Source organism: Rutidosis leptorrhynchoides, chromosome 6 (genome assembly GCF_046630445.1).
Source record: "Rutidosis leptorrhynchoides isolate AG116_Rl617_1_P2 chromosome 6, CSIRO_AGI_Rlap_v1, whole genome shotgun sequence".
NCBI lineage: Eukaryota > Viridiplantae > Streptophyta > Magnoliopsida > Asterales > Asteraceae > Rutidosis > Rutidosis leptorrhynchoides.
Window position 1 is genome coordinate 62,404,212 of NC_092338.1, and position 24,720 is coordinate 62,428,931.

A 24,720-nucleotide genomic window follows, 5' to 3' on the forward strand; every position below is an offset into this window, starting at 1 on the left:
TGCTTCGCCATGGGGTGCTCCGGTTTTATTCGTGAAAAAGAAGGATGGTAGTATGCGGATGTGCATCGATTATCGAGAGTTGAACAAAGTGACGATCAAGAATCGTTATCCATTGCCTAGGATTGACGATTTGTTTGACCAACTCCAAGGTGCAACGTATTTCTCTAAAATCGACCTACGGTCCGGCTATCACCAAATGCGGGGCCGTGAGGAAGATATTGAGAAAACGGCTTTTCGAACGCGTTATGGGCATTATGAGTTTGTAGTTATGCCTTTTGGTCTTACGAATGCACCGGCGACATTCATGGATCTTATGAACCGAGTGTGCCAGCCTATGTTGGACAAGTCGGTAATTGTGTTCATTGACGACATACTTGTCTATTCGAAGAGTATGAAAGAACATGAACTTCATTTGCGGTGTGTGTTAAAGACGTTGCGGAAGGAGAAGTTGTATGCTAAATTCTCCAAATGTGAATTTTGGCTAAGGGAAGTTCAATTCCTTGGCCATATTGTGAACGAAAATGGTATTCAAGTAGATCCGGGGAAGATAGAGACAGTGAAGAGTTGGAGACGACCGACTACGCCTACGGAAATCCGAAGTTTTCTCAGATTGGCCGGTTATTATCGTCGATTTATCGACGAAATTGACGAGGAAGAACGCGAGGTTTATTTGGGAGAACGAGCAAGAAATTGCTTTTCAATTGTTAAAGGAGAAATTGTGTCAAGCTCCGGTGTTAGTGTTGCCAGAAGGTGTGGAAGACATGACGGTTTATTGTGATGCTTCGCTAAATGGACTCGGGTGTGTTCTAATGCAAAGAGGTAAAGTCATTGCTTACGCCTCTCGACAATTAAAGGAGCACGAAACAAGATATCCGACTCATGATCTTGAGTTGGCGGCGGTCGTGCATGCATTGAAAATTTGGCACCATTACTTGTATGGTGTCAAGAGTACGATTTATTCGGATCATAAGAGTTTAAAACATCTCTTTAACCAAAGAGATTTGAATTATCATCAACGTAGGTGGATGGATGTGGTAAAAGATTATGATTGTGAAATACTTTATCATCCGGGCAAGGCGAATGTGGTCGCGGATGCGTTAAGTCGAAAGAGTCATCACCTGGCGTTACGATTGGTATTGTTACGTATGATTATTACTAATGATTTTCTTGAAAGACTTGGTGTGATTCAAATAGAGGCTTACTTTCACAACAAGCATGCGGAACGAATATTGGGGCAATCGGAGTTCATTACTATGGGCTCGCGTGGTTTGTTGTCTTTTCAAGGAAGGGTGTGGGTGCCTAAGATGGGTGATTATCGACAAGTGCTACTTGATGAAGCACATAAGTCAAAGTATTCCATTCATCCGGGCGCGACAAAAATGTATCTTGATTTAAGAAAAGAGTATTGGTGGCCGGGCATGAAACGTGATGTTGTAAAGTATGTTGAGCAATGCGTCACGTGCTTGCAAGTTAAAGCCGAGCACCAAAGCCGTATGGTAAGTTGCAACCGTTAGAAATCCCGAAATGGAAATGGGAGCACATTACCATGGATTTCATCACAAAGTTACCTAAAATGGCGAGAACCCAATTTGATTCGATTTGGGTGATAGTTGATCGATTAACGAAAAGTGCTTTGTTTCTTCCCATTCGGGAAGCGATATCTTTGGAGACCTTGGCTAAATTGTTTATCAAGGAAGTAGTTGCTCGACATGAGGTCTCTATATCTATTATTTCGGATCGAGATACCCGTTTTACATCTCGGTTTTGGGAAAGTTTCATGACGATATGGGTACACAATTAAAATTGAGCACGGCGTATCATCCTCAAACAGACGGTCAAATCGAACGTACGAATCAAACATTAGAGGATATGTTATAGGCGTGCATTATTGATTTCGGTGGTAGTTGGGACGAGCACTTACCTTTGGTGGAATTCTCGTACAATAATAGTTATCATACTAGTATCGGGATGCCACCATATGAGATGCTTTATGGGTGAAGATGTCGAACTCCAATTTGTTGGGGTGAAGTGGGACAAAAGGAAATTGAGAGTACCGATTTGGTTTTAGAGACGAATAGAAAGATTGATGTGATTCGGGATCATTTGAAAAAGGCGCAAGATAGACAAAAGTCGTATGCCGATAAACGTAGGTGAATGATCGAATTCCAAGAGGGCGACATGGTGATGCTTAAGGTTTCACCATGGAAAGGCATTATTCGGTTTAGAAAATAGGGAAAGTTAGCTCCTCGGTTTATTGGGCCATTTAAGGTCTTAGCTCGTGTTGGTGAAGTCGCATATCGTTTGGAATTACCTAAAGAACTTGCGGGGATCCATAATACATTTCATGTTTCCCATCTCCGTAAGTGTCTTGCGGATGATTCTTCGTGGGTGTCATTAGACGAAATTGAACTAAACAACAAGCTAGAGTATATTGAGGAGCCGGTTACCGTACTTGACGAAAAAGTGAAAAGATTGAGAAATAAAGAGGTGAGGACTTTTAAAGTTCAATGGTGGTGTAGTATAGGTTCCGAGTTTACTTGGGAGCCCAAAGAGTTTGTTCTTGTGTATCTTCCTGCTTGTCATGCGGCTTGGATTGCGAGGTCGCAATCCGGTTCAAGTGGGGGAGAGTTGTAAGATCCAGTTTTTCTCTGTTATGTTGGACGCCGTCCAACAGGGCTGGATGCCGTCCTGTTTGAAGGGCTGAACGCCATTCAGAAATCTGGACACCGTCCAGATGACCTGATCAGCCAGCTTTGTGTTTTTAGATATTTTAAAGTGGGTATTTTGGTAATTTCACTTGGGGAACGGCTTAAAGGCCCAAGATCAGTTGGTAGAGCCTCATTCACTCCACTTTCAACTACCTTATCTCTTTCCATTAAAATCTAGAGAGAGAGTAAGAGTCTAGAGTAAGAGAGCTCAAATCAAGGGAGAAGAAGGTCGAATCGGGTCTTGGTGCGAGTTCTAAAGTTGTTCATCTCCTCACTAGCTACGTTTTGATTGTGTTGGTAAGTCTTAACCTTGATTTCCTTACTTTACTTAGTTTAAAGGTTAGGGTTTGGGTTAGTGTTGCACATAAACCCATTTGATAGTGATTTGGGGGTTTTGGGTAAGTTTGGGTCATGAAGACCCAAAAGATGACTAACCTAGGGTTTTGAAATGTTAAAGTGTGTAAATGGGTCTTAAAGGCTTAGTAAATCACTACCACACTTATAGTTAATGTTAGTGGGTGTCATTTGGGTTGTGGGTGACCCGAATGGGCGTGTTGACCTCGAAATGGGTCAAATGGGTCTTGGGCGACCTAGGTTGTTAAATGCGTATGAGAACACACTAAACTTGTGATATTAAAGTGTTTAAGACCATATTTGACTAGTGCTAGGGTAATGTTGGTGTTGACCCAAATATTGGGGTTAAGAGTGCAAATGGGTCAGAATTGCACCTTGGGTCAAAATGGCACTAGAATGGTGAGTGAGTTGGTTGACCAACTTGAGTCGTGATTGATTATTATGCTAAATGTAATAGGTAGGTTACATTGAAGTTGCAAGCTCGGTTATCTTTCACAAAAGACTTTGAGGTGAGTGGAATAATTATATATGTAGGTATATGATTTATTTACTTGTGGGGTAAGGGTTTAAAGTTCGTTGTTGACGATACCGTACCCTAGAGTATATTGTGGTGTTGATGAGGGTTTAAAGTTCGTTGTTGATGATACCTCATATGTGGGTTTAAAGTTCGTTGTTGACGATACCACATTAATATAAATGTATGGAATTTAAGTTCGATGTTGATGATGCCATACGACTATGGTAGTGACGTTGGATGAGAGTTTAAAATTCGTTGTTGACGATACCTCATATGTGGGTTTAAAGTTCGGTGTTGACGATACCACATTAATATAGGCGAATGGGTTTTAAGTTCGATGTTGACGATACCATTCGTTGGGCTAGCCTTAAGATCTTGAGTACTATGGAGGTTATGAACATCAATGTTCTATATTCGTGTTGTAGCATATTGTATTGTTGTGTTATATGCTATTGTTATACTAGCGTTGTTTTTGTGGTTTTAGCAATATACATTTTAAAGGTATGCTAATTATGTAGCTAGTATGTATGCGAATTTGGCGTAAGTGTTTGCAAGTAAGTAAGTTATATATGTATATGTATAATTATTGCATTCACTAAGCTTTAGCTTACCCTCTCGTTGTTTACCTTTTTAGGCTCCGGCGTGGACAAAGGCAAAGGTATTCGGTTGGATTAGTGGTCACCCGCTTATTTTGTTAGGGGATGCTTTTGGGTTAGCTTTTGGAAGTTCGGCCAAGATTTGGGTAGTTTAACCCCAAACACCATGCTCTAGTGTCGTTTGGAAATTAAACTTGTATTGGTCGAAACTTGTATTTTTGATCGAAACGCGTAAGACGGGTCGATGTGGGCTCGATGTTGTAAAACTTGTTTTGATGATGGAAACCTCTTATTTTATTATATTGTGACATGTTGTAAAAAGGTTTTCGTTTAAAAGTGTCGGGAAGCGGGATTTCCGCTCACGTGAGTTGGACCCGGGGACAGCAGCTGCCAGGCAATCTGGACGCCGTCCAGATATGCTGGATGCCGTCCCGATCTTAAGTGCTGAACGCCGTCCAGAAATCTGGACGCCGTCCAGATGGGCAGGTCCAGAATTTTTTTTTTTTGGGCGTGTTTTTGGTTTAATGAAGTCGGGTCGTTACATACAAGTACATACTAAATTCTACACCGAGTTTGAACTGAAAATCCCTTAGCTTTGGTAACTAGTAGCTGCCGATTATAAGAAATGGCGGGCGCGAATATTTGTATATGGATCCATAGGGCTTGACATCCACGTCTGTTCCAGGTATAGAAACCCTAGCCTGAACTATAAAACAGACGTATGCTATTTGAGGTTAGTACACGTTGGATTGCATGTATTGTATATGTTGGTTGCATGTATGTTAAAACAGGGGTACTTATTATAACGTTAAAGCTTAGTTACGAGGGTGCTCAATCTTGTAGAATAATTTGATAAACGTTTCTGGATGAAACAACTGAAATCTTGTGATCCACCTTTATATACGGATTATGCGCAACATTAAAACTATGAACTCACCAACCTTTGTGTTGACACTTGAAAGCATGTTTATTCTCAGGTTCCTAGAAGTCTTCCACTGTTTGTTTATATGTGATACAAGCTATGTGCATGGAGTCATATATGCTTTATTCGAGAAAACATTGCATTCACAAAATCGTCACCATGTATCTTATTTTGACTGCATTATCAACAGATGTAGTATTGTAAACTATTATATACGGTGATTGTATACACGTAGAAATCATCAAACGTCAAAAACCTTGGAATTATATATTCATTTATGGTGTGTCTTTCAAAAGAATGCAATGTTTACAAAACGTATCATGTAGTGGTCAGTACCTCACTGTGAAATCGATGAATGATGTATTCGTCTAAAGGGATTGGGACGGATCATCACAGTTGGTATCAGAGATTGAGGTCATAGGGAACCAGAATTTGCATTAGTGTATTTAGCTGGTAATTGTTAGGATTCATTAGTGAGTCTGGACTATGACCGTATCTGTTTTTACCGAGTTTTGCTTATCATTTCTTGTCGAAAATTACATGCTTATCATTCTTAAGTCTATACACGTTTTTTTGCATTTATTGCATGAATAGTGTATAGACAAAAATTCATATCTTAGCGTATCTGCTAATTCATATCTTAGCGTATCTGTTACTATAAACTTTTCCTGACATCTTCCGAAAATTTCTCCGTAATTTATGGGATTTTGATATTATATATACATATGTAAATTATGTGTTGAAGAATACCAATGTAAGTCCTATAATCTATTTCATATCAAAAATCAATTCCCTGATTATACAAGATGGATCACGTATCTAGTTCAAATTCCTTAGATTCCGACAACTATTCCGATATGGATTTCCACTCGAGCTCCGAAAGCAGTGTGACCGGAATGGATCAACCAATTAGCCATCATCTATTCTGGATGAATTGGGGATGAGTTTGTAGTCTACTTAATCATTGGAGACAAGAAGAAGGCGATCCCTTCCATCCACCATATTCCCCTCTTGGCGAAGAACCTGAAGCACTTACCGGCGAACCTATTCGTAATACCATTTTCTCTCTCATTTCCAGAGTATCTCATTATGATTATATACTATCTCAAATTCTAGATCTTATTCGTCCGCTCATCTGAACCGACAATCACCCCGGTGTAATAGAAGAAGTCAACGAGCTTCGCGCTCGGGTAGTGGCTTTGGAAAATATGGTGCAAAGGTTACAAGCACCAGCAGCATCACCGGCATCAGCAGTACCACCATCATCAACACCAATAGTACCGTTACCACCACCAACAACAACCTCTGCATCCCACACCTCAACATCACAATTTGTACCTTGAGCATCAACATCATACGCACTGTAGGTACCAGGGAATACCAACAACAACAAACGATGAAGTATTAATTCATAACTTCATTGAAGAAATATTCTACGACGATTAAGTAATATCTAAAGTTTTAGAGATTATATATTCTAGTCCTAGTCGAAAACAGATGAGATTAATATTATGTTAACTCATTAAATCCATGATTACAGCTAAAGAAAATATATATGTAGGTATATTTTCATAAAGATTGTAATTAAGAAAATTCTTTTGTACAAACTATTAATGGTGAGAATATTTTAACGGGTAGGAAATACCCGAGAGATATATAAATTCACAATTAATATGTTACATTCTTCGATTCTGATTCAACAAATCATCAACTATACCCACTACTTTCATAACGAGATATATTCTTTCATAGAAATCAAAACAACCATACTCATTCAAATTGAATTACATATTCTGATTTTAACATATCAGATGCCAAGTTGAGATATAACTGATATCATCACTCTTAGATCCCTACATCTTTCAAAGCTATACTTTGATTTCAAAACTGTGCTAGAACATCACTCCTATTCATAAAAAAAATAATTATGAACATCATATGATGATTACAATCTGCGTTCAAACCCTGTATAATTCTTGAAAACATCTCAATTAAGAAACAACCGAGAGGATGATCCAACCACACGTTACCTACGAAAGGAAAGACTTATGCATATAGTCATGCACCTGGAAAACTCCCAGAACCTAAGTAGAAGTTTAACACGAATCTGTGATCCATTGGCGTTGTTATTACCGAATATAACCTTGCAATCCCTTTTCAAAATTAGCCAGCTTTATCACATCTCCAGCAAATCAACATCAACCTTCCATTCGAATAAGCCTTATTATAACTTTGATATATAAGTTTGCCCTTCGTCATCGTTACCGGGGAACCGTTTATATCCCACCACATTAGCAGTAAAACTATCAACAACTTCATTGATCTTTGACTGTCCGAAAAATCATTATATTCATTGAAACCCTATCATGTACTCATCTGCATCTTGTAACGGTAATTGTCATACCAAAAATCTTCAATCATTATACTCGAATGTCGCAGCAATTCTATGCCAACAGTTATATGTGTACATATAACATCTATCTCCTAGACTTACGTACTTCAATTGTAAACTTTTAAAAAGCACCCTAATCTATGAATTAGTTCTTCAAATTTTTGAAAAATGCTGATGAAGCAGCGAAAACTGTAAACGACCTTAACAGTCAAAAGTTTGATGATAAAGAATAGTGTGTTGGCAAAGCTCAGAAAAAGAGAAGGTTTGGAACTGAAAAACGGAATGAGCAAACCATGAAGGAGGCTGTGGACAAATTACAAAGACTAAACCTGCCTTCAAAGAATCCAAATGATTCAGTGTCTGCTGAAGTCATTAGCGAATACTTTGCTCCTAACTCTAAACCTTTGCAGACAAATATTCTTCATCACCTTTCAATCTTAGAAATGCTAAGATATCATCGTATCTTTCATTATAAATATCCTCGATATTTCTAAAGATATTTTCGTAACTATTCTTATCTGAAATCATTTATCTCTTCACGATATCAGTATTACATCAGAAAGAAAAATGTTTTAGTTTCTAATTCTGATAAATTTAAATTTAAAATATGAATGTTTTTGAAGTAGTGTTGGGAACTGAAGCATGAATTAGTATAATATAATGACACTTGATCAACGTGATTATATTACAGTAAGTCATGCTGAGTTTCTAATGGAACGCAATAAAGGTTCACAGATCATACCCTCATCATGAACCATGTTACATAACTCTTTCATTCTATTTAAGCTCTAAACTTTCAAGAAAATATTTTCTTGATGATTCGGTCTTTTCCGGATATTCTGGTAATTTGACAAATCAAGATCGTGCCATTATGATTTCCTTCTTAGAACATTAACTATGTTCATTCAAAACTCCATACCTACGAATTCTGGACCATTACTTGCTGTGCTTAATGGATAGAAGAGAAAACAGAGCATGAAGCTCCGAAATAGAAATGGGAGTATAAATCGCAGCAAATAGGAGAGAGCATTAACTGTGGATGTCAATAATTATGGGAAGACAAGAGCAGGGACTCCGAAAAATAAGGAAAGATATAAAGCCCGATGACAACGCATAAATTACAAACCGTGTATATCAATAAGTATTGCAACGTAAAGATACGGGAGTACTAAAAACACTATAAAACCAAGAGTATAGTAGAAGTGAATAGATTCCTCCGGTGGCAGATGAAAAAGAAGAATGATAGATATGAAGGTTAGAAGTATATCAAGAATCAGAACTGGATTGAGCATATTGACGAATGCTTTTAAGTATGAGTTGAGGGAGAGAATAGAATGTATGAGCTGTGGGGGGAAAAAAAGGAAACGAAGGGAGTGAATTTATAATGAAATATCCGACAAAGCAATCAAAACAGAGTATCGCATTTAACCAAAGCGGATCCTAATTTCCTTAATTACCGAAAAATCAAATCTTATTTAGATTTCGAAGATTTTCTTTAATTTCCCTGAAATCCGGAAATCCACCGTGACTACGTCAAAAGTTAAGACGAATTTTTATTTTCTCATTTCACTCTCCTACGATAGCTTCACTCATACGCTTCGAGTAATCGAATTAGTTTATTCATATTTCTCAATCATGATAAAACCCCACATATCGACTCATATTCATCATAATAACACTCCTATTGTTAGCCATGACGACCTTGATCAAATGTCGGGACGAAATTTCTTTAACGGGTAGGTACTGTGACGACCCGAAAATTTTTGATCAAATTTAAACTTAATCTTATATGATTCTGACCCGATAAGCAAAGTCTGTTAAGTTGAATCTCAAAATTTTGAACTATGTTCATGTATTCATTTAACCTCGACCAAATTCTGACGATTCACGAACAATTATATAAATGGATATGAATATGTATATGTATATATATATATATATATATATATATATATATATATATATATATATATATATATATATATTATAACTTGAAAAAGTTAACAAAGTATTAAATGTATAATACTTTACGTTAAATGTATTTGTCTCAATATATATTTGATATATTTATCTACGGAACTAGAAGGTAATACCAATGATGGATTTAGTAGATACTTCAACACTTATAAATCCCGTAAATATTACGATATGGTTATAGGTCTCTGTTGTGAGGTCCACGTTAATTTGAGAAATCATTCCTTTTTAACTATATACAGAATAATTAGTAAAGTAATCTACAAGTGGAAATGCGGAGTGTAAATAATTGAGATAATGGATGTCGACAATATAAGCAAATTGACGTGTCACATTAAAATAATTTCATACATTTATTTATTCGTTGGACTTTAACCTTCAATTCACAAACAACCATTTGTTAATGGACATGTGTATAAATATATATATATATATATATATATATATATATATATATATATATATATATATATATATATATTCTACAAAATGATAATATATAATATTAACCTAGTTATAAAACATTTAGATTTTAAATATATATTAATAAACAACGAGAAGTTGATTTAATGAAGCAAATGACCAAAACACTCAAATGATTAAGTTATACTTCGAGTAATATAGTTTATCATTGATTAAGTCTAATTATAGATAAATGTACACGTCGCGAAACTTAAAGTGCTAGTTTTCTAAGCGTACGAAAGGATGTTCGAGAAACCAGAACCGGGACATAAGATGAGCGTCAACGTACAAGACAACGGAGCTAAAGTTACTAGCCAACCATGCACAAGAATATAATATAATATATAATTAATTAATATAAATTATATATATTAAATATATTTATTTATGTCGACAAACTAGAAGCCAAATGATGCATGAGCTGGATTTACAGCTCCGCGATCGCGGAGCATATAGGCATAAAACCTCCGCGATTGCGGAGGTGTCAGTGTTAGGATTGGTGTATAAAAGCCCAACATTTTTCTGCCGAATCCATCTATTTTTTTTTTCAATCTCTCTGTCTCTTAATATATTATTTATATTTATTAAAATTAAAATTATTATTATTATTATTATTATTATTATTATTATTAAAGATTATTATTATTAATCTTATTATTATTGGTATTAGTATTATTAGATAGCGTTATTATTAGTATTATACATAAAATATTACGACGAGCTTATGCCCAAACGATTTCAAAACAAGCTTTTCGAGCAGGATAGAGCTAAAGAAATTATGGGTTATAGCTATGGAGGTTATGGGTATTGCTTGGGGGTTATGATCATGAGTCATAGGTCAACCTAGCATTTATCATTTTCGTTGTGTCTACGTACTTTTCTGCAATATTGAATCACAATATTGATACGTGAGCATTCATATCTTATCTTTTATATATCAATAGTGTATCCATGTCTAGTGCTCGAGTATATGTATTTATGCATGCTTGTATGCTTTAAGTTTGTTGTTAGATAGTCTATGATGAATCACGAATTTGATACATATGCTACTGATATAAAGTATATGATATGCATGTCGTTGGAAAGCTATCGAAAAATAATAACTTTTCATTTAGAAAGCGCGTGATTTCGATGAACGGATTAAAAGATATGGTTAACAGAATTATGGTTAATGTTAATTGAAATTGTGTTTGAAACTATAAATTAATATTTAAACAACTTGTCTATGATATTGATAAATTGGATTTTTATGTATTACTAATCGAGTAAATGAATTTCTATATAAGGCACGTTATGTTTTGTTGATCAAATGTCAAAGTTGACTGTCTTATCATGTTTTAAAAGCCTTATAAATACTATAATCTGATTTTACAAGTATTGGAAACCTATGTGTAATAATAAAATATGTTCGGTTGCCATGATAATTCAAATATAATATAGCTCCTGAAATAAATAATATTTTGAGTTTGATAAACTATAAATTCGTTCAATTATCAAGACTTATATTATGTTAATAAACATGTATAGATTTAAAGATCATATTGGGTTAGGTTGACTTTTGAGATGACTTTTGTTAACTTTTGCATGTCGGTCTCGAGCATTAGGATTGTGATACACTATGACCCGACCTAGCTTATTATACATGTATTGACCAACATATGTTCTCTAGGTTGAGATTTACGGTTATTTTACATTCTGAGTTTCGGTCACATTTCGGTGAATGACCTTATGTGCTGCTAAGGTGAGTTTCATTTGCTCCCTTTTAATTGCTTTTGCAATCTATATTTTTGGGCTGAGAATACATGCACTTTATTTTAAACGCAATGGATACATGCACATACTAAATTCTACACCGAGTTTGAACCGAAAATCCCTTAGCTTTGGCAACTAGTAGCTGCCGGTTATAAGAACTGGTGGATGCGAATAGTTGTATATGGATCCATAGGGCTTGACATCCCCGTCTGTTCCAGGTATAGAAACCCTAGCCTGAACTATAAAATAGACGTATGCTATTTGAGGTTAGTACATGTTGGATTGCGTGTATTGTACATGTTGGTTGCATGTATGTTAAAAAAGGGGTACTTATTATAACGTTAAAGCTTAGTTACCAGGGTGCTCAATCTTGTAGAATAATTTGATAAACGTTTCTGGATGAAACAACTGAAATCTTGTGATCCACCTTTATATACGGATTATGCGCAACATTAAAACTATGAACTCACCAACCTTTGTGTTGGCACTTGAAAGCATGTTTATTCTCAGGTTCCTAGAAGTCTTCCACTGTTTGCTTATATGTGATACAAGCTATGTGCATGGAGTCATACATGCTTTATTCGAGAAAACGTTGCATTCACAAAATCATCACCATGTATCTTATTTTGACTGCATTATCAACGGATGTAGTATTGTAAACTATTATATACGGTGATTGTCTATACGTAGAAATCATCAAACGTCAAAAACCTTGGAATTATATATTCATTTATGGTGTGTCTTTTCAAAAGAATGCAATGTTTACAAAACATATCATGTAGATGTCAGTACCTCACTGTGAAATCGATGAATGATGTATTCGTCTAAAGGGATTTGGACGGATCATCACATAATTGATTGAGGGTAAAACTGTAAAGTAAAGAAAAAGTACAGAAAAGGTTCATGTGACAGTCACTTTTTCTTAAACTGTGTAATTTTTGTCTGGGGACAATTAATCTAGGACGGAGGGAGTATATTCTTAGGTTCATTATAGTTGCTATACCAATGTTATAGACATATTTGTCAAGCCTAAGCTATACCTATTACCAGACATCTTAGTATTATTTTTATTATCTTTTAAAAAGTAGGAGACATCCATATATCTGAGATACTATGTCATTACAATGTTTACCTTGTACCCAGCCTAACCCATGTGAATCTATGGTGAGGCAACACCCTGATATCGCTTATAACGATAATGATATGTCAAGATAATACAATAAGAATACTACCAATCATCACACATTTCCTTATCATCACAGAACGTTATATAAATATCAGATGATCATTTCCACACCATTACTTCCTCACCATAACCTATTGAAAATATAATCACTACTAGCCATAGAGGAAGGGTTGATGGCTAGTAGTGAAACTTTGATGTCTAGAGCACCAACCGTAGCACCTCTTATCGAATTATGAGACACGTAATCACGCAACAGCAAATTTAAACCTTCCATGACTATTAGGAAAAGAAACGCACTCAAAGGATTGCCTTGTATAAGACCACGTTGAATCTCGAATTCGCTGGTTAGACTCCCATTAACTAGAATAGAGGTACGTGCTGAATGAAGGCACATCTTCACCCATTTGCGCCAAGTCAATCCAAACCCTAACGTTGCGAACATATGGTCAAGGAAAGACCAACATACCGGGTCATAAGCTTTCTCAAAATCGACCTTAAGAACCATCAACGTTCTGTGATGATAAGGAAAGACCAACATACCCTGTCATAAGCTTTCTCTAGCTTCTTGCTAGTGTGCTGAGTTTAATAAAATATCGATGTTCAAACAAAAAAAATTTTGTTTTAATTTGTACTGTAGTTTGCAGGTGTAACACAACTTTATGATGATATTGGTGATTGTAATTGCGCTTGCTGGTTTTGTGGTGCCATATTTGGGTATGCGAAAAGACTGAGATCAACCTCAACTACTTTGAATTTTCACTGTTATTGTGAAGGTGGTGATGTTGATTTGCCTTTTAAGGAATAAGAGACATTTGGTCCTGTAAGAGCAGGTATTCATTTGACTATGAAAATCTCTTTTCCTTTATATAAGATAATGAAACGAACCTTGACTAATTACTCGAAAAACAGTATTTTTTATTTTTTTTTACCAATTTCATGATTTAAGACTTGTTTTCCACACCAAACCTGTTTTAACATAATTCAACATATATACATACATTTACAAGACTTCCATAAGTGACAACAATTTCTTGAGTGTTAACGACCCGTTTAACACCCTATAATTTTAACCCGTTAATACAATAACAAAAGAGTATTATGGTACGAGCTTGACAACGGGATAACTACCCAAAAGATCACCTTCCCAAAAGCAACGTCTTCTACATCTCACAAGTGCAACGTGTGACGACCCGGAAATTTTCGACCAAATTTAAACTAAAATTTGTTATGGTTTCGACATGATAAGTAAAGTCTATTTAATCGAATCTCAAAAATTTTGAACTGTTGTTATACATTCAATTAACCTTTGGCCACTTCCAACAATTCACGAACCTCTAATTGTAAATAGAAATGTATATATAAATAATTATAGATATAAATAAATAAATTAATTAAATATCTTAATTAACTATTATGTGATTTAGTAATTGTCAAAGATAACTTAAAATAATTAAAACTTGTTATTTTAAATATATAGAGTATATTGAATAAATGATTTTGAATATAATTTGCCAACATTAATAAAGTATTAAATGTATAATATTATACTTTAAGTTTATATACATATTTATAATTAATATATTAATCTAAATAATAAAACTTGATATTTAAAGCATAATTATATAGTAGTTGAATATATATATGATATTTATACATAATTATTAATATATGTATATTGATAAAATGTATATATAGTTATTATATAACTAATAAATAATATGTAATATTAACATATTAAATTTAATTACAAGTAAAATATAAATGTTATACTAATATCACTTTCATTATTATTAACAATATTAATATTAATATAATATTAATATCAGTATTATGAATATTATTATTATTCTAATATAATATATAAATACATTAAATTTGTTATATTCTTAATTACTAATATTATTGACATCATTATTAAATATCATTATTATTATAGTTAATAGTAAAAATTATGATTACTATGATTAATATTATAATTATCACTAAAAATTATCATTTTTATTTAAAATTATTATCATTATTACTTTTATTATTAATATTAATATTATTAGTATTATTTCAATTATTAATAATATTATTATTTCTATTATTATTTATTATTATTAATAGAATTATTATTATTAAAGTATTTATATGTAATTATTTTTCTTAGGGTAATATAACAGCGATTAGATATTGAAATCCGTTTTGTATCGCTATCCTGCTGAAATTGATTTTTGCTTTTGTCCAAAATTTGTTACATATCCTTTTCAATCATACGAATCTGTTAAAAATTAATCTGCTTTTATATTTTTTATTACTCAACCGAAGATACCTTGTGTCGACTCAATTATGGCTATAAAACAAACGTTTAGATTAAGGCTTTGGAGAATCATTCACTCTTTCATCCAATACAACTGATATTAACAAATTATGCGTACTAAATTAAACTGATTGTATTTTTTTATTGTTCTTCCTCGACTTCTCTGTTCTTGGAATTTTTGGCAAAGGCTCGAATTCAAAATCAATTTCAAAATGTGTAAATGTTATGTTGTTAGGAATCGTTCATTCAATCTTTTTGTAAATTATTAAGTCCCAATTCTTCCTATCGAATTCAAATTACGGAGTCAAAGTTATTTTATAAAAAGTCAACATCTTTGTTCTTGTCAAAATTCGAACTCATTTTGATAGCTTCAGTTAAATTGATGATTGTGAAAGTTTCTATAAATCATTTGAAACATAATTCATATTATATGTATTAGCTAAAACGTTCGGGAATTCAAAAATCAAATGATGAGTTCATACATTTTTTTTACGAACAGCTTCTGTGTTCTCCTTATTTTTTTATATTTTTTAATCAAGTCAAACATAACTCTGGTCAATTTTATTCCAATAACATATCTTGATTCGAAATTGTAATTCCTGATTTTAATTATCGGGGATACAGTCTTTTTTTTTATTGAAGAAGAAGAATATGACAGAAATAATATTGGTATATAATTAACCGCGTGTAGTATAAATCAGAAAAGGGTCAACAGCCCAATGATTAAGAGTGTTAGCGGTGAGCGGAAGGTCTCGGGTTCGAGCCCGATCAGGGTCATTTCTTTTTAAAGAAGCTTATAAGGGTATACACTTTTATTTATTTCTATTATTATTATTTTTATTGTTATTATTATTATTATTTATTATTTATTATTATTATTATTATTATTATTATTATTATTATTATTATTATCATCATCATCATTATAAGTATTAATAATATTATTAGTAGTAAAACTTATCATTATTAGTATTATTATTATTATTAACATAAATATCATTCTTAACATTGTCATTATTATTATTAGTATTATCATTATTACTATTATCATTAGTAGTAAAGTTATTAAAGTTATTATTATTATCAGGATTAGTATTATTATTACTACCATTATTACCAAAGTAACTTTATTTTCAAACCTGTCGTTTTTGTTAAAACTAATATTATCATTAAAAAAAATAACAACTTTACTATCATTATTATTATTAGTAGTAGTATGATCAATATCATTATTATTAAAAGTATTATGATTATGACCATAAAAGTTTTAAAGATATTGTCATTAAGATTATAAGAATATATATATAAATGTATGGACTTAAAAACTATGGATAAAACTATAATTTAAAAAAATTACTAATTATTAGAATTATTATTAATAAAGTTATTATTATTATTAGTACATCATTATTATTATAATCACTATTTTAACAAACAAATGAAATATATATATATATATATATATATATATATATATATATATATATATATATATATATATATATATATATATATATATATATATATATATATATATATATATATATATATATATATATATATATATATATAAAACATTTAATACACATAACGTAACAAAATTTATATTTTTATATAGAAAAATGAATATATATTAATAACGAAATGTATAAGTTACTAATATAAAGTTTTATCATTAACAATAATATATATATACATATAATTGTTCGACTACAAGGATATGTGTTAATATATATATATACAAATGATATAGGTTCGTGAATTCGAGGTCAACCCTGCATTGTTCAGTATCGTCGTATGAATTTTTTTACTACAAAATATTGTAGGGAGAGTTCATCCTTTTACTCTTTACATTTTTGGGACTGAGAATACATGCGCTATTTTTATAACTGCTTTATTAAATGCTTTTGAAATATATTTTGAACTGCGAATACATGAAATGCTTTTATTAATGTTTGATGAAATAGACACAAGTACTTAAAAACATTTTACGAATGAGTTATGAGTACACCAGATATCACCCATTTTAGTCTGGTAATCTGAGAATTTGGGAACCGAGCCCCAAATTGACGCAAATCCTAAAGATAGATCTATGGGCACTAACAAGCCCTAGTCAGAGAATTTGAACTGCTTTAGTACTTAGAAATAGGTATACAACCGCCAGCTTTAAAAGTTATGATCTGTTTGTGAGGTGTACACAACCATCATATTTAAAAGAGTGGCCTGATTGTATGCTTTTTGCATGACCGTGCGGAATGCCGGTATGCGGGGAATATTCTAGATGCATTTTGTTAAGGTCGATTACTAGGTGTTTGTAGTTTGTATGAATGACTTTTATACACAGGTTATGTGTGTTAGTTTTTGTGCACGAGATATGTGTACGATTATTAAAATTCACGAGGCAACCTACGGGGGAGAAAAGGATACGAACCTACTCTGCTAAGCATTATGAAATATGGTTTTGTACACGATATAGGTGTACTATATTTAAATCTTGTGGTCTATTAAAATGATGAATTTTATTGTTTACGATTAACCTATGAACTCACCAACCTTTTGGTTGACACTTGAAAGCATGTTTATTCTCAGGTATGAAAGAAATCTTCCGTTGTGCATTTGCTCATTTTAAATATATTACTTGTAGTCATTCATGGCATATTTCAAAAAGACGTTGCATTAGAGTCGTCGAGTTCATCAAGAATATTATTAAGTCATTTATAGTTGGATATATTATGAAATGGTATGCATGCCGTCAACTTTCGATGTAAAAAAAGTTTTTCTTTTAAAAATGAATGCAATGTTTGTAAAATGTATCATATAGAGGTCAAATACCTCGCAATTAAATCAACTATTGTGAATCATTTATAATTGATATGAACGGGTCATTTCAGTTGTTATCAGAGTGGTAGTCTTAGCGAACCAGGTCTTGCATTAGTGTGTCTAACTGATAGTTGTTTAGATGCATTAGTGGTTTTGGACTTCGACCGTGTCTGCATGTCAAAAGTTTTTCTTATCATTTAGTGTCGAAAATAATTTGCTTATCATCCTTAAAGTCTAGACACGTCTTACTGCCTCTATTGCATAGACAGTGTATAGATAAATTCATATCTTAGCTTATCTGTTATTGTTACCTTTGCCTGACAGCTTTCGTAGATTCCTCTGTAACTTATGGGATTTTAGTATTATATATGCATATGTAAATTATGTATTGCAGGGTACTAATCTATATCCTATAATCTATTTCTTAATCGAAAATCCTTCATCTGATCGTATGAGATGAATCCCTCAACGAGTTCGAATTCCTCGAATTCCGACAGCTATTCCGATATGGAGTTTCATCTAAGCTTCGAAAGCAGTGTCACCAGAATGAATCAAACAATTCATCTGATGGGTTCGTAGCCTACTTAATCATTTGAGACAAAAATAAGGTGATCCTTTCCATCAACCAAATTCACCTCTTGGCGAAGAACCTGAAGCATTTATCGGTGAACCAGTCCGAAATACCATTTTCATCCTCATTTCCCGAATATCTCATCATGATTACATACTATCTCAGATTCTAAACCTTATTCATTCGCTCGTTCTTACCGACAATTATCCCGGAGTAATCGAAGAAGTCAACGAGCTTCGCGCTTGAGTAATGATTTTTGGAGAATATGGTGCAAAATTTACCAGCTTCAACAACATCATCGGCAGCAACAGTACCATCAGTAACAGAAACAGTACCATCAACAATCTATGCCTCAACATCTCATTCTGTACCTCGAGTATAATCATCGTTCTACGTATCGTTCTACATCAATTATCTTCGTTCTTCATGGAGATTATGTAATCTCTAATGTTATAGAAATTATGTATTCTAGTTTTGACGATAAACCAAATGAGTTTAATACTATATTAAATCATTAAATCCATGATTACATCTGAAGAAAATATATATGTAAGTATATTTTCGCAAAGATTGTAATTAAAAATCCTTTCATACAAACTGTTAATGGTGAAAATATTTTAACGGGTAGGTAATACCCGAGGAATATTTAGATTTCACATTAATAAGTTACACTGTACATTCTTCGAATCTGATTCAACAGTCATTTACTATCCTACTTACATCCACATATATATGTATCCGTTCACCGAAGAATAACCATTTTCATTCAATTTCATATTTGGATTTTGACCTATCAGAATCCAACAAGTGGCATAATGAAGAAAACATTGGACAAAATAAAATTTGATAGAAACAAACAAATTAACTATGAGAAAAAAAAATTGTTAAGAATTCACGCTAACTGTTCCTAGCTAACTGATTACATTTTATTTATCACAATTTATTTATCGCAATTTATATTCTAGCAATTTTATTTATCGTCATTTAATTTCTGTTATTTATTTTACGCACTTTAAATATCGGGACACGTATACAAGGTTTTGACATATCATATCGACACATCTATATATATTATTTGGAATCACCATAGACACTCTATATGCAGTAATGTTCGAGTTAGCTATACAGGGTTGAGGTTAATTCTCAAATAATATATATACTTTGAGTTGTGATCGAGTCTGAGACATGTATATAACGGGTCACGACATGTATTAATTAATTCGAATATTATATATTAAAATACATACGCAATATTGAATTACTACTTGTGGACTGCTAACTGTGGACTAATAGCATTGGACAATTAAAATGAATTAAAATATTGATTATAACATATGAAACTAAACATTTCTTCAAGTTTGTCACTTGATTTCATCTTAAACATCATTTGAATCTTGACGATTACAATCTGCGTTCAAACCTTTCATAATTCTTGAAAATACCTCAATCGAGAGGATGAACCAACCGCAGTTCATCTACGAAAGAAAAGATTTATGCATATAGTTATGCACTTGAAAAACTCTCAGGTCCTGAGTATACGTTTAACATGTATCTGTGTTAGCTCCTTTAGCGTTGTTATTATCGAAATAACTTTGCAATCCCTTTTCAAAATTAGCCAATTTTGTCACAGCTCCAGCAAGTCAACTTCGATTTTTCAATCGTACTAGTCTTATTATAACCTTGATGTATACGATTTCCCTTTCGTCATCAGTACCGGGGAACCGTTTATATCTCACCACATTAGCAGTAAACTTACCAACAACGTCGTTGATCTTTGACTTTCCAAAAAATCATTATAATTATCGAAACCTTATCCGTATCTTGTAACGATAATTGTCATACCAATTACCGAGAATCAGCAATCAGTATTTCGAATCTCGCAACATTTCTACATCAACAATTATATGTATACATATAACATTTACCTCTTAGAATTATGATCTTTCATTCTGAAATTATAAAAAGCACCCAATCTACGAATCAATACTCTGAATTTTTGGAAAATGCTGATGAAGCAGCAAAAACTGTAAACGACTTTAACAGTCAGATGTTTGATGATAAAGAATAGTATGTTGGCAAAGCAGAAAAGTTGGAACTGGAAAACGGATTAAGACTATGACGACCCGGAAATTTTTGATCAAATTTAAACTTAATTTTTAAATGATTTTGACACGATAAGCAAAGTCTGTAGTGTGAGCCTCAAAAATTTTGAAAACTATATTCATGAAATCAATTACCTTTAGACTGTGCCCGACGATTCATGAACAATTGTATGTAATTAAATGTGTACATATAATATAATATAACAAAAGTATATATAATAATTAGAAATAATAAAATATAATTGAAACATTAAAATCAAGTATGTAAAATAATATGCAAGATAATAATGTTGTTATTAAGTAAATTCATATATAAATGATTTCTATACATGATTAATATTATATGTATATTGTAATATATAAATTATATAAAAATTAAATAATCAATATGTGTTATTATATATTAGATAGTTAATAAATATTACATAGTTAAAAAAATATCAATATATTAAACTTACTTACAAGATAAATTATAATTACTATATTAATATTATCATTACTTTTATTAAAATCAATATAAATATTAATATCAATATTAATACTATTACTATATATAATATGAAATTGAATACAGTTAATTTGTTATAATATTATTATAACTAATATTATTGTTATCATTATTAATAACATTATTAATATAACTAGTAGTGAAATTATGATTAATATTATGATATTATAATCAATAAAGTCATTATATGTATTATTATAAAAAATAATACAAATCATTATTATTATCGTTATAAAATATTATTATTATTATCACCTTTATAATAATTATTTTAATTACTATATAGTATCAGTATTATTAATAGTTATTATTATTAGAATTATTATTATTATTACTATTAAAATTAATAATTAATATTAATGTTTGTATAATTAATATTATTAGGTTACTTTATATATATATATATATATATATATATATATATATATATATATATATATATATATATATATATATATATATATATAAAATAGCCGATGTATAGTTATATACGAATACAGATATAATTAAAAACGCATATATATACAAATTACAGTTATAGATATATAGATAAATACTTAATACGGTACAGATACATAAATATTTATACTGTTATACAAGTGCATACATATATTTCTATACAGATACGTATACATAGATAATTATATAACTGAGTATTCTGTTTCCTTTCACAATCAAGCTTTATTGAATTATGCTCCTGTCTAGTCGATCATATATCAGATTCATTCAATTATGTAACCTGATAAACAATTTATGTTATTTTATTTTATTCTTTCTGTACGATTTATGATCTTGTCGATTTCACCTTGCTACAAAACAATTGCAATCGAATCAAATACTGTGTTAATATCTAGATTACATACTATATTATACCTAATCTATTGCTGCAAATTCGTTAAGAGAACATAAATCATAAGAGCTGAACAAAAAACCCCTGTTCGATGCAACTTTTAGGTGAAATCACAAAATCAACTCAAATCACAAAAACAAGGAATGTAGAAGTGTTAGGAGTAACCCACTCAAACTATCTGTAAGAATTCAGTGTCCAATTTTTATTATTAAGATCAAATTTTCGAGTCAAAGCTTAAATTTCAAAAAGTTAACATTTGTTCTTTAACCAAATTCGAAATTCCTGTTGTGTTTTAAGGTAAATTGACAATCCATAAAGTTTCCGAGATCGATTTAGAATATATTTCGTTTAGAAATTTATGTCTAAAAGTGTTTAAAAATTAAAAATCGAATTTGGAGCCTTTGAGTTCTTCACGAAGCTGATGCTGTAAAAAAAAATTTGTTTCTTTTTCTTTTTTTTGTTCCGTGATCCAAATTCCTCCTCATCCAGTCATTTTCTTTTCCATCAAAATACCTAAATCAAATTTGAATTTATTGTTATAATTAGTATTGTCTCTGGTCGATTTAAATAAGGAAGAAGAGGGTGAAACAGAAAAATAGAATAAAAGAAATTAAGCTGTGTATTAATTCAGAAAAAATACAGATAGCACGATGGTTAAGGGTGGTTGTGTGTATCCGAGAGGTCTTGGGTTCGATTCTGGAAAAGATCGATTATATTCTTTTTGGAACCTATTCTTGTGAGGTAGTAGTCTTTTATTTTTATTTTTATTACTTCATTATTATTATTATTATTATTATTATTATTATTATTATTATTATTATTATTATTATTATTATTATTATTATTATTATTATTATTATCAATATTATTATTATTATAACTATTGTTGTTGATATTGTCATTGTTATTATTATTGTTATTGTTATTGTTATTGTTATTGTTATTAGTATTATTATTAGTATTACAATTATTATTATTATTAGTGCCATAGTTGTAAGGATTATAAATATTATTATTAGTATTATTAATATTAGTATAATTCGTAGTAATGTAATTAATAAGATTATTATCATTATTATTACCATTAATACTATTATTATCATTTAAAAACTATTAGTATTATCATTACTAACATTATCATTAATAGTATTATTATTGTTATTATTATTAACAGGATTATGAACATATTAATAACATTTATATTATAAAATTTATAACAAAAGTTGATAGGGAAAAAATTATAAATATGGTATAACATTAAGTTATAGGAACTATAGATTTAGGTTTAGAGACTAAACATGAAGTTTATGATAAATCTTATTAGTATTATTAACACTGCTATTATTATTATTACGATCATTATATTATTTAGAGAATTTATCATTTTTATTAAAACTATTGTTCTTACTAAAAATTAACATATTTATTAAAGTTAATATCTTTATTAAGATTATCATTATTAAAATTAATATTATTATTAATAATACTTCTATCAATATTATGACTACCACTTTTATCATTTTTAGTATTATTACAAGTAAATATTTTATATAAAGATACACTGCAATAATATTAATTTAACATATCAATATACTTTTTATTATTAAAATGATATTAACTAAACTATGTATAAATATATATATATATATATATATATATATATATATATATATATATATATATATATATATATATATATATATATATATATATATATATATATATATATATATATATATATATATAATATATATATATATAATATATCAACTAATACATAAATATATATTGTTATCATATATAAACCCTAATATAGATTTTATTGTTAATATATTAAAGAATGATAAATAATAGTTATAAAAGGTATAAAAATTAAACATATAATATAACAAGTATATTATTAATAATAATACATATATAAACTTGCTCGATTACGATTACATGTATATTAATAAATATACAAATGATATAGGTTCGTGAATCCGATGCCAACCCTGCATTGTTCAATATCGTCATATGTATTTTTACTACAAAATACAGTATGGTGAGTTTCATTTGCTCCCTTTTTAAATGCTTTTGAAATATATATTTTTGGGACTGATAATACATGCGTTGATTTTATAAATGTTTTACGAAATAGACACAAGTAATCGAAACTACATTATATTGTTGAATGATCGAAGCCGAATATGCCCCTTTTAGCTTGGTAGCCTAAGAATTAGGGAACATCACTAATTTTGAGAATTAGTGCACCCCTAATTGACGCGAATCCTAAAGGTAGATCTACGGAAACTAACAACCCCCATTCTGGAATTTGGAATGCTTTAGTACTTCGATTTTATCATGTCCGATGGGTGTCCCGGAATGATAGGGATATTCTATATGCATCTTGTTAAGGTCAGTTACCAGGTGTTCAACATATGAATGATTTTTATCTCTATGCAGTTTACGAAATACCTGATATGAGATGTGTTAAAAATAAAAATCTTGTGGTCTATTAAAATGATGGAAATGAATGTTTATGATAAACTAATGAACTCACCAACCTTTTGGTTGACACTTGAAAGCATGTTTATTCTCAAGTATGAAAGAAATCTTCCGCTGTTCATTTGCTCATTTTAGAGATATTACTTGGAGTCATTGATGACATATTTCAAAAGACGTTGCATTCGAGTAGTTGAGTTCATCATGATTATTATTAAGT